The sequence below is a fragment of the Mastigoproctus giganteus genome, chromosome 4 (genome assembly GCF_048544385.1).
Source record: "Mastigoproctus giganteus isolate SK-2022 chromosome 4, ASM4854438v1, whole genome shotgun sequence".
NCBI classification, from domain to species: domain Eukaryota; kingdom Metazoa; phylum Arthropoda; class Arachnida; order Uropygi; family Thelyphonidae; genus Mastigoproctus; species Mastigoproctus giganteus.
The window spans coordinates 239,854,930-239,868,345 of record NC_143578.1 but is presented as its reverse complement, the minus strand read 5'-3'; positions in this window follow the sequence as shown (position 1 = coordinate 239,868,345).

Here is a 13,416-nt window from a genome sequence, read left to right as displayed (position 1 = left end):
CCCCTCCTTGTCGAAATACCTGGATTTTGTTCTATTCTTTCTAACCCTTTCCTCAACATCAGATGTTATGCTTTTGGGACTTCCTGCTCGTACTCCATGTGCGAAGCGCCCGTGTTCTCTAAGGTTCCATGCGCCCACGTTCTCCATATTTGTCGATGTACCCTGGTGAACGTGCGCTTATTGGGCTGCCTTCGGCGGGGAAATGTGTCTTGGTACAAAATGTGCAGCCTCGAGTACACTACCATTGGCTTTACCATACATGAAGTGCATATCCGCATATTCGTTGCTGTAAAGTCTGCGCGGCAGCGCAGTGGTATCGTCACCATCCTCCCCACACCGGATGGAAAAGGCTCAGGTTCGAATCCCGTCGATAACGCAGGAACTTTAATGGGCTTTTTTCACTCCGTGGCTGAGTTAGTCGGTCTTAGGCGTAGATAGCAAGGTTTTTCTCCCCAGAAACAGACAAATGGACCAGAGAACACATGCAATTTACAGATACAAATACGGGTTAATGCATTCAATTACTGGCAACCCTAAAATAATAATAATAATCTTCGTTACTGTAACCTCTTTCCATGTTGGCTATCCTTTGACAAGTACCAGTATGCCTGCTACGTCTCAGAGCATTGAGAGAGGGGAAAGGGAGAAAATGAGCATAACCTAACCTAAACAAACAAGTCAGTGGTGGATCCCAACTAGAAATGTGCAATATCTCGAAAACGATTCACTTAAGGACCCATGTTTACCAGGTTTTTTTTTTTGCATATTGTAGTCTGTACAGTTCACCTTTAAATTATTGACCATCACTTTTGAAACACCCTGTATATTCTTAGAATTATGAACTCGGACACTAGGCTATTTGCAATTAAAGGTACTTAATTACCCGAGGATATGTTTAGTACAAGAAAATCTCACGAATCCAATCTCAATCTAATATTTGTATACTCACTCTAAAACTTTCTGGAAATGGGGAGACCTGTAGGTTTACTTGATACTGGATATCCCTGTAGGGAGGAGAAACACAACCGAGTATTATTTGCTATCCATGCCCCCATTTGCTACTTATTACTAATGTTCGGTCAGTGTAGAGTACATACGTACAAATACGTTTTCTGAAATCAAAAATCAAATTCAAAAATGTAAAATGATTCGGTATTTACTTACCTACAAGGTAATCCACACACTTCCAAGCAATGCTGTTTAGTGTGCATTTTTGTGACGTAAGCGCAGTTTTTCTTTTCTGGAATAAAAGTGAATCCCACATGAAATGTCTTTCGCGTACTTTCCAGTCAAATTACAACGTGACATTTATTTATAAAAATAAATCGAATAATAAATTTAGTGAAACAACATTTCCTACAACAACATATAATTTCTTACAATATGTGACTCACTGAATTTAAAAAATAAAAAATAAAATAATAACCCAACGAAGGAAAGAAATCCGAATAAAAAATTAGACATTCAAAGATTGCTTTCATTGTTCCCCGATAGATGGCAGTAGTACTCGAATGGACTCGTTTTCTTTACAATTGTGGTTACCAAGAACTCCAACATCATAAACAGACTTTTAAAACTAAGTACTGTCCAGTTCTTCTTGGTAAAACGAATCTGAATTAGTTGGTCCACTGCAGTTGGGAGAATGCCTGGACGTTATTCCTCAGCTGTTCTCTGGATTCATCTTATATTGCACAGTCGAAGAGTGCGTGGGACCAGTTCTCCTTCGCTCCACAGAAACAGAAGTCTGACTCTGCAAGCCTAAATTGAAACAATTTCTCATTGAGGGTCCCATGTCCTGTGACTAGGTAGGAGGTTTCCATTCTGAGAGTAATCCTGAGAGTAGTGTCGTGTATCGTTGTTCTTCTGGCCATTTAGCCGCTAGACCCTTGCTTGGGCCCCAATGTTGCAGACCAGGTACACAGTAGTTTGAAATTTTTACTCTGGCAGGCCCTGCCACCTAGTGTCCTGGTAGTTCAGTGGCTAGTGCCTTAAAAAAGCATCGTAGGGGTACACACTAGATTTTGTAAGGCCTAAAAGTTTTCGCAAGTTTGATTTAGACATTGTTAGAATTTTAGTGTGGGACGTGCGCTGCCATATAGATAGAGTGGGGGGGGAGGCTGAAGGCTGGGGATTGAAAGGTTGAAAGAAGTATGGGGACGGTAGAGAAGGCGACCCCAGATTGTCAGTGGGCCAGGCCCATGCCTCACCAGACGGAGAAAGGGAAGGTGGTGGGGTAAGGAGGCGACCACGGAAACTGTCTCCTGCTCCCCCCCGCCAGGGGAAGGGGAAAGATAGGACCACACCACGGAGTGCGGTCATAAAAGCCAATTTGGCCATACAGCAACGCTGTTTCTCTCTTTTGCAGTTATGTTTTTCCTATCCGGGTCACCAGAATTTGGGAGTCACTCGTGGAACCAGATTTCCGTCCGGTGTGGTCAGGGCTATATAGGCTTTGGTTGCACTTTGGTTTGAGGTGTGGTCTCATCCATTTTCCATTTGTAGGTGGAGTCAACTTCATCTCTGTGAACGTATTGTGGTAGGTGAGGCCTGGAAGGTTCTTTGTCCTCATGCTGGTGCCCCCCTCCCCTATCCGGTTGTCACTTGAGAGTGGGTGGAGGTCAGAGCTCTGATATAGCTCAGTAAAAAACAAAGTTCAGTGAGGGTCAGTCTTGCGGTCGCTCTGAACCTTTGTCCTTTCAGTTCATTGGTGTATTGTCAACGAGTTGGGTGCACTTTTGATCCTTAGTCCTTGCGTTTGTAGTTCTGCTTTGTGGTTCCCTGCATCATCAGGTAGCAGCTTCTGTCAGCTCCATGGTTCTGTCTCCCCGTTTACTTGACTGTGTCCGTCCGTGTGGTGGTAGCGCGTTCCGCGTGTTGTTTTAAGGGGCCGCTCGCTGTCTTCTTCTTGCAAATAGTTTTTGTACATATTTGCTGAAGGCTTTACATTCATCCTCGAATTCAAGGAGTTGGTGTTCCCAGTTTTTAGACAAGTACATGATTTGCGTAATGAGTATACATCTTAGGTCTTCGTATAATGTGCATTCGTACATCAAGTCTTTCCATGATTCTTCTTCGCTGCAGATGCATGTCCCATCTTCGATAATCCCAAGCGCTGTAAGTATGGCCTTTATCGGTCCGTCCCCATCAGCAAGAAGGTTGCATTTAGCCCTAGGGAAAACTAGCTGGGAGGGGGGAATTGGGATACACTCTGTCTACGTGCGGTATGAATTTTTCGTAACTTTTCCCTTTGTGGATGCGGACCAATGGATCTGCCACACGTGCTGTAAATGCGTCAACAGTCACTTCTTTTCTGTATTGCAAGCATTTGTGGGGGTCTGTGGTACATCCAATCAGGTTTGTTGTTTTCCCTTTGGAAAGGTGGTATACCACGGCGATTGACCTCCAGATCCAGCAGCAGGGCCCCAGTCAGAACCTGAAAGGCGTGTGTGCTCACTGTCCTGCAGGCACTTGTTATGTAAGGAGTATGGTTCGCTGTATAGTGTCAAGATGTTTTCTATTAACCAGGGTGATCGCTTTTCTGTACCAGATGGGTGTTCCGTAGATGATCACAGGGATGAAAACCGTCTTGTAGTACAGAGACAGGATGCGTCTATTTAGTCCCCAGTCTCGCCTTGACACCCTGGCAATCATGGCCGGGTATTTCCTTATTTTTTCTTTTAAGTAGGTGCGGTTTAAAGGAGAGGTTGTTGTCAATGATAAGTCCAAGATATTTCATTTGCTTCATCAGCTTTATCGTGTTCTCTTGCAGCTTAATTTGAGGTGGTCTTCTAATATCAAGCGTGCCCTTCAGTAGGATAAACAAGTTTTCGTCGATGATATCTTTAGGCAGTGAGTCGTCATCCATTCCTTCAGGATCCCCAGCGCGTGGTTTGCCAGGACCTCCAGTCATGCCCTTGAGTACACTGCCATGGTTAGGACTAGGTCATCAGCAAAGGCCTGGGATCCAACCCCTCCCAGATCCATTGCAAAAAATTCATCAAAGACTATGTTCCACAGGAGCAACCCCAGCACTGATCCCTGCAGGCAGCACCTGTGGATGCTCTTAGTCACTTTTTGTAATGGCGCGACTACCTCTGTCCTCCTATCCTTGAGGTAGGTCTCGTAGAGGTTAAGTGGGATCTCCGCCACCCGGAGTCTGGCGAGGATGCTCGGCCACAAAAGTGAGTCGAACGCCCCGACAAAGTCGACCAGGATGGCGAGGAAGTATTTCTTGGTGCATTGTTGTTGTGCCTCAGTCTGTTTGTTTGTTTGTTTGTTTGTTATTTGGTTTTAGGAGCACTAGCAACTAATGCCATATTGCTCCGTGATAGGCGGTGATCATTCCCTGACCTTTCCGCATCCTCCGTATTTGGTGGTCACGGGCTCGAACCTCGGTCTGATCAAGAAGCGTGTGATACGCACTGCTGCTCCTTCCCACCTGGCTACGGAGGCGCCTACCTCAGTCTGAAGTTTCTGGATGGCTTCAACGGCAGACTAGGCTGAACAGAAATTGATTAGGGTTTGTGAGGTTTGCTGCATTGTAGTAGGCTGTTATTCTGCTGTGAAGTAATCTTTCGCATAATTTATTCAGGGTTGAGAGAAGGGCTATAGGACGGTATGAGTCCGGTTGGTCAAGTTGCTTGGTAGGATTTTTTAATATCAGCTTCAGGTTAGCTGTCTTCCAGTACGTTGGATATTTCCCTGCTCGTATGCAGTGTTAAAGAGATAGAGGAGGAGTTCAGGCTCATATTCCACAGTCTTTTTAAGTATCTCTGGTTCTGTCCATTCCGGGCCAGGGCATATTTTGTTCCTAATTTTCAGTGCTGCGGCCCATAGCGAGAGGATGTTCCTGCCGTTGAGTTGTGTAATTTCGATTTGCATCACATATTTCCTGCTGCTTAGGCAACATTAGTTTAGGTGGTTCCTGGAATATTACATTTAGGATATTGGTGGTGGACTCCCTCCATGTGTTCGTTATTGTGCCTTACGGCGTCTTCGTGGCATTGTTCACCTTCGCCCTGGGGAGCTTGTTTGTTGTGATTTTGTGCACTACTTCCCTGGGATCCTGTTGTGGAGACGAGATTGCTTTCCGTAGAGTGCTGTAGGAGGTAGGTAGTTGAGGGTTGGTTCAGAACAGTGAAGGATGAGGTTGAGGGGAATCTTGGAGTCCACTGTTGGTGACACGCCATGCTGTCCTGCGTTCGCTGTGCCACACCGGTGACCTGCAGTTGACATCGGCTCCAACGATGACTCTACAGGTGCGGAGGATATTTTGTGCTGCATGTAGGTATGTTATGGCCAGATTTATATTTTCTCTTGGTCGACTGTAGAGTGAAATAACAAAGATTTCTCCTGCTGAACTGATGATGTGGGCACATGCTGCCCAAGCCGTGGTACGTCCTAGAATCTTAGTTATTTCAGGGTTGCGAACCGCGACTGCCGCCCATGGGGTGCCTTCGTCCTTCTGTAAAGCTTTATAGGCCAGTGGGTAGCCTCTAACCTTCCCCATGTGTATGTGTAAGGCTGTTGTATTATTATTACATCTGAGATTTTTTCATCCGCTTTGGTCCTCCTCACCTTCTCGGCCGCTGCCCGGGTTCGTTGTGCATTTATTTGATGTATGCTTAGCACTCCGTGGTTCTAACCTTTAGGGCGTGTTCCATTTAATCAGTTCTTAATTGGTATGTGCTTTTTGCTTTTAAGTATATAGGGCATTTCGCATCCCTGATAGAATGCGCATGGTCTATTTTTGCAGACCTGCAGTTGGCACATTCGTTCCTTGGTCTCGTTTGGGCAGTTACTATAGTGATTCCCTTTCCCCGAGCATTGACCACAGGTTGGCTCCAATTGAGCACATGTGTGAGAAGTGTGACCGAATTTGCAGCACTGTAGCACTTTGGTACGACCATACGCTCCCGGAATCTGTGACTTCCCCATTGATCACCTGCCAGGCCTCGGGGACCAGTTCCACGATTCAGTTCGTGTTTCCACTGTACCTGCATTGGTTGGAATATCTAGTATTTATTATTTGGTCTTGGTCTTGATCCGGTAAGGTATCTTGCAGGTTTCGTCTATATATCTCATCCTTCATTTGTTTTGGCGTAAAGTCGGGGCTAAGATCAAAAATGATCACTGTTGGCCCTTTTCTCCTTCGTGGGAGGGAGCTGGGCGGTGAATATACAAGAGGAAAAGAGTGGGAGAAAGAAGTGGACCTTGGAAAACACTAGCATTAGTCCAGAAGTCAGAAGACAGAGAAAGTCAACAACCATCACTCGCAGTTTGCAGTCAGAGCAAAAACTGGATATCCGATTGCAAAAAGCAGTCGACATTCCATATGATGGAAGCTTATTTAGATGTTTATGCCAAATAGGATCAAATGACTCTGAAAAGTCAAGATCAACTGCTTCAGTTTCACCAAATCTTTCCATTGGAGATGTCCATAGATGGGTAACATAAACCAGTAATATCACCAGTGGATAGACAATGGCTGAAACCCCTTTTGGAGTTCATTGCACAGATGGAAGTTTTTCTAGATAGTTTAGGAGTTGTGGTTACTCCATATTAACTGTCAACTGCCATCAAATTATGTGGCATCAAGTTATTTAAATATGTATACAGGATATTATCTTCTAATGAAGAAAATCCTTAGCTTCAAAAAAGAAACGCTATACTACGTACATTTGAACATGAACTAAAGTTCCACAACTCTTCAGGGTTAGGATCAATTAAGGACAAATTTACCTTGAGTAACCACATGTGGATTCCAAGGTGAAGACTGCATGAACATCATGATTTCTTCTGTTACAAAGGAGCAATTTTTCATTTGATAGTACTCGGAGCATTTTACAGTACACATCTGAAATTTGAATAAACATTGGTAAGAAATTCTATTTGCATTTATATATAATTAAATACACTGTCATATAGCGAGAATATACACTTCTGCATAAAAGTTTGGAATCACAGCGTATGACAACAGTTCGTTCATTTTTTTTTTAAATTTAGCTATGTTACGCGGGGTCGTTCTGATTGTGGTTTGTCCTTCAAACTGCCGGTCTCCTGGAACCTTCGAATGGTAGATTGTACTGCTTTAAATTAAAAACCTTGTTTTTAGCCAAATACTTCTCGGGGAATTAATTTGTTTATACAGAGTGATAACAGCACTTCTTTTTTCCTTATTTCTTATCATGTTTATCACGAAATTCAAAACTTGCATCAAACACTCTTTCTCAATGGAAGTTACAGCTCTTTACTCCTCAATTTGTATTATTGCAAAACACTCTAGAATCATCTGCAATCTCCTATAACATTGAAACAACACTCCCACTTTCTACAATATTCTAGAACGTTCAATTTCTAGAATATTCAACAACGTTCAGGACTCTTCTACAAGGTTCTACTACATTCAGGAGTCTCTGCACCAATCTGGAGTATTCTTAAATATTCTAGAAATTTCTTAAACATTATTTCAGTTGTTTGATTTTTATACATAAAATTAAACGTGATTCCAAACTTTAGAACGTAATTAAACTAGCAATACACCTATTACGGTTCTTTTTTAATGTTTTAGGAAACTTCCTGCTCCTTACCCGTGATGTCAGCCTCCTTGTATTTGGTTTCGACCAAGGTAGCTCCTCGAATTCTATGCAGTTTGTCACATAAGGAGAAGGTAGAAGCTCTACCATCGTCTGTAAAGAAAATAAGCTGTAGTTCGTGGAAACTCCAGAACTTGTGGTTGTTTAAATCCCATGCATGGTATCAACCCATTCATTAGAGAAACACAGAGCTTTCAATGTAATCTTCAATTATAAAATTACCACGTGAATATTAAGATAATTTATTTAGCTATTAACTAAATGCCTATAAATTAAAGTGATGTTTCGGGAACCTTTCTGGAACCTATCCTCAGACGATACATAAGCTGTTTTCAAGGACAGAAAGAAAAAGAATAAACCAAATTATTGTTATATTAAAATTAATATTAAATATACAGCACTTCTAGTTAATAATTACCATGTGTAATTTATGCAATGTGCATTACATGTTATTTATTAAATTAGAGATTATTAGATAATTTGAAATTAAAAAATTTCATCTGAAAAGAAATTAATCAGAGTTGCTTACCTCTTGCCAGCCTGCTTGCCGAATGTCTCAATTCCATGGGCAAGTTCTTTGAATTGAGACATTGAGACATTGAGAGATTGAGATATTCGGTAAGAAGGAATCTGGCAACAGTCGGGTCTGGAGGTCTCATTTTAGGAAGGATAGAGCTGCTGGAATGGGTACAGAGAAGGACAAAGATTGGTGAGTGGGACAAAAGGTGCAGTTACCAAGATAAGCTCCAGTTCTGCAAATTGCAGCGTATGGAGACTGGACACCTTCGAGGAAATCTGATTTAGGTGTTTAAGGCCTTCAATGGAATGAACAAGCTTGGTACACGAGGGAGCATAAATTCAAATTGCGGAAGGATGGCTGCAGGATAGATGTGGGGGAAGCTTGCCTTCAGCCAGCGGGTTATTGGAGCAAGCTTCCATCTGCTGTTGTGGAAGTGGGTGGTTTGAATAAATGCAGGTAAGAACTAGATTATTATAGGAGACGGATAGGTGACATGGTTTTTTTGTGTTTTCTTTCTTGCATTATTTGCCACTACTAAAAATAATAAGCAATTTCGAATTAGCGTTCACTTCAGTCATCCAAGAAAGTTTAGTCAAAGTTATAAAGAACAGCTACGAAAGCTAATTTACCTGCTTAATCTCTAAATGGTACTCATTTCCGGGAGTAATTATTATTCCATCAGAAAATAGATCTGGCTGCACTAAATTGGAATGAAGGGCCAGTATCAAAGATGGATCCCTCTCATATTCTATGTGCTCTTCGGTTTGGGCATTCAGTACCAATCGAAATTCTATACAAAATAATTATTGCGATTTGCAATCATATAATAATGAAAACAGCGTTAAAAAGATACTTTTCAAGATTGTAATGATATATTTAACGCGAATATTGAGTTATTGAAATGCATCTGCAATTAAACTTAATTTCTTTCGATCTGCTGTATAAAAGACCAATGCTTACCAGTTCTTTCATTCCACACGTCCGGTTCCCTGGCTTGCAAAGTCTCATTGTGATCATCAGTTGGAGTTAATGTATAGCAATTTCCAAAGGAAGGATCAATGAAATATTCGGAGTGTCTAAAACGTGTATAAAAACAATAAACGTTGCCATAATTTTAATTATGTTAATTTTTACAACTTAATTTAATATATTCAAAATTTATTTAAACTTTAATTATTTTAAGACCGACTAGAACACTGGGCTCTAGATAGCAGACCTTGGCAAGCTTGATGAAATTTGAGAAGGATATCTGCTCGTAAAACGCGAAAATTGCTCAGTAATGTCTGCAAAATGTTTTGATGAAAGAGAAACTTCGAGAAAGAATCATCAGGAAGGGTGCAATGTACAGGGATAGACACTGTCCTAGTAAAATACATTGGACGGGGACTTCCCTCTAATTGCAAGAATCCACCCAAAAATTTTGCTTTTAATCGTGTTCAGCGGTAACCTGGAATTTATTTCAAAGGACTGGAGGTACCAGGAGAATGCCTGCTACCTGAGTGCATTGTCCCATTGGAAGGAGCAGGGGATGTCATGTATTGGTGTATATCTCGTAGTATGAACTTGATTAACTGATCACCGTCCGTGGAGCCATAGATGCACAGTCTTAAATCGATGTTCTGGACCATTCTGCGTGATCCTAAATTGTAGCAGTTTAGAAAGTCTTTACGACGCATTGAATTCATTCAATACTTTATTTTGTTCAAAATTACCAACTTGTCCCATATCCAGGTACTGAGACGTGTTAGTTTATTGAGATCTTTAATAAAATGCAAAATGAGACTAATCAGTACTCACCTCAGGCAGGCTTCGTATGTCACTTTATGATCTCCTGCGAACATGCAACTGATCATTATGTCCTCCATTTTGTAACCGATATCTCTTAGCTCATCTGGCATACCTTTTTCTATCATGCTTTTGTATATAGCTGCAATATCCTCATCATCAAGCTGACAAAAAAAGGGCAACCACTTAGTGTTTAAAGATTATGGGAAATGATAAAAGTTATCGACTCTTACATTATTAGGTTCCATTAAAACCACTTAAGGCAATTCAGCATTCTGGCAAAGTCTCTGATTAACAAAGTTTACCTCGAAATAAACATTTACCTCTATTTGGCGTTCATTGGTACAGTTCTTGGGATAACTGTCACAGTATTTCGACAATTTTATCCTGAGTGTATAGAAACGATGTTGTAAGTAAATTACGCACACCTCTTGCATAAATACAAGCAATAGTCAGTGTATAGAAGCAAGCAGAGATCAAATTGAAAACTATAAACTGTAGCGCAACGTTGTTACTTACCGGTTACTGTTGCAAAATGTGACTGCGGGGAAATCCACAGACCCCTCATTTCTCACTTCTGTGATAACTATCGTCGGGTACTGGGAATAGCTGTACAAGAAAACCCCTACTTGGTAGAGGAATCCCATCAAGCAGCAGAGAAACACGACTGTCCAAAGACATTTCCTGATCAGAGTGATAGAAGAGAAGATTATATTGATGCCGTTAAGGGACGAGTGCCTGAAGGCCTGAAGGATGCTTTCGTTGATGCTTTGCTTCCGTAACTTCTCCCAAGATATCCTACCGAGATGATTTGCATCTGGAATTGAGTATTTCCGGCTACTTCTAGTCAACTGGGTTTCGGCTCTTTTTCTTCTAGGAGGGCTTTTGGTTAAGACCCACCCAGTGGTGGACAAACGTAGGTTGTTGACGCTAACTGCGTGAACCCGGCTATTGTCGGAAGCCTTCATTGTCCGATGATCTGTTGAGGGAATTTAAGAGGAAATTGAATGAGAAGCGTGTTCGTGCAAATCACATTCATATCAGGATTATAAATTGTGTGCAAAGAGAGAAACGGAAGCAAAGGATAGATGCAATTCTAAGATAATACAATAACAGTGAGGCTAAAGAATCATTACCTTTTAGCATTATCATTATCAATAAGCATGTAGAATCAAGGACTATGTAATTGTAGGTATCCTGCAACTTGGAATTAACGTGCAGAATATGACTACTGAAAAGAAATACTTAGGTAATAACGCAGACAAGGCCACTGCCATTTCTTTGAGTAGACCACATCATTTCAATTGAAATAACTCTTACTAATTTCTAGACACAAAAGTGCAAAGTTCCTGCTATGCAATAGAATCACTTGGTATTGAATCCAACCCAAATGAATTGCAACATAAAGAGGTCTTAGCATAAGTGCATTGAATAATCTGACTGAAATACTCCAGGCCATGTACCTTCAAGGATAGGACAGCGGTTGTTTATTTATTTATGCATGAACTTCTAACAACATCGTGTGGACAACCTTAAGATTGACTACAAAATGTTGTTGGGAGATATTTTAATTAAAACGAAATAAAATAAGTTCTTTCATTCGCCATAAATTTTAATTGTGGATAGTTTGTTCGTAATTGGGATTGGATGATGAATTTCCAATTGGAATGGGGATAGAACCCACCTTACCAAAAAGAACTTTAACATAAATAAGTCTTAAAGATATTAAAGTTTCTCCCCGGCATTGCGTATAGATGGAAGATATTTACCTACCAATCAGAAGATTTTCCACACTGTATCTTTGAATCGTCCACCCACTGCAAAACATGATTTTCCCCTCTTCCGGTCAGAGGACGAGGATTTGTAGTTTTTTTTTTGTAATTTCAACTGTAAGATGAACATGCCCGTTCTTAATCAGTGGGAGAAGGGAAATCATTGTCCGTCGTATTGCCTTCAAACATCTCCCTGAACGACAGCGACTCGGTTTACTCTGATCTTTGGCGCCAGTAAAAGTCAGATGATCGTGGCAATTTTATAAACATTATGGAGTGAGCAATTGACTCAATTATTCACAACGTGTGCTCAGCGGGATTCACTAAATAAACAGAAATGCCAAGAAACGTTGCAATCAATTCAGAGTTGGATTGGTAAATGCTCAAAAGACTTGGTCCGTCCCATCTATCTGAACGATGTAACAACGTTCATTGATTTATTTAGAGCAGTGTGTACACAAGACCTTGCAGAATTCATTAAGCGTTCGTGATGGTCAACTCTTTGCGGTTGGTTGTGAAAGAAGTACACTGACGTGTTATAAAAGGTGCATTGTAAACGAACAAAAGTGTTTTTGCCTTTCTATCTCATATTTATTTTATATGGAACCTTTCCCAACTTTGGATAAAGGCTGAAAATTATTTCAGTCACGTAAGAGAAAATCGAATTAAAAATCAACAACGAAATGGTATGGGCTTCCACAAACAAGTGAAAATAGTCTTTTATATGACAATATACATATAGATGTTCTGTTGTTGGGGATCTATGCGCATCAGCAACAGACCATATTGCTTCGTATACATGTCTGTAAGTTTCGTGTGTTCTGTGGTCGATTTGCCTATTTGTTGAACAAAAAAAACGAGTCTCTGGGACAAAAAATAGTAGTGTCCCCTCCTGAGACCAACTAACTCAGTCGAATTGTAAAAAGGCCTATTCATCGCTCCATTGACGGAATTTGAACTCGGACCCTTTCCACCGAGTGTGAGAAAGATGGTGATAATACCCAGTGCAAGCTGATAATGGGATGAAGAGAAGAGAGAAAAAAAAAAATAGCAAAGTTAAAGAAATGAAAGCCAACTTTTCGAGGAATGGGGCCACTGCAACTTTTAGATCTCTTCCAAGGCAGAATCAAATACAGAATGAAGAGAACACGATGGAATATCGGATCGATAGGAGACATAAGAAAATATATTTAGTATAGCACCAATAAATTCTTGGTCGCGATAAATTTCCTTATCTCTGGAATGATTCCAGAGATATGGTATTGTATATAATCGAACCAAACTCCAAAGTGAACAAACCAAAAAATGATGAAGACCCATCGTCATCGGATACATTTTACAAAAAGTGTTCATTAAATCCAATAAACCCACGTGGAAATCACACCTTGGAGACGAAAGGGATGGAGAAATTTTTTCCATTTCCTTGTTTCCACGGTCTGTTCATCAGAAAGATGAGGGGTTTTGATGGAAGTCTGGAAGTCTTTTTCACCATCTAATACAAACTACAGAACATAAATACTAAAGTATGTTTCCCAGAGCAGTTCCAACTTTTTTTATGAAAATCCCAAATACGAAAGGTATTGCGACCTACATATAGTACTTAGTACGGTGTATGGGAAACTTGAGAGAATGAAAGAAGATACTTGCTGACATTAGGCTTGAATTGCCACAGATTGCAATATTTGGGAAATACGTGTGAGGAGAGGTTATTCTAGAAAAGTGGAAGTTGAATGAATAAATAAGG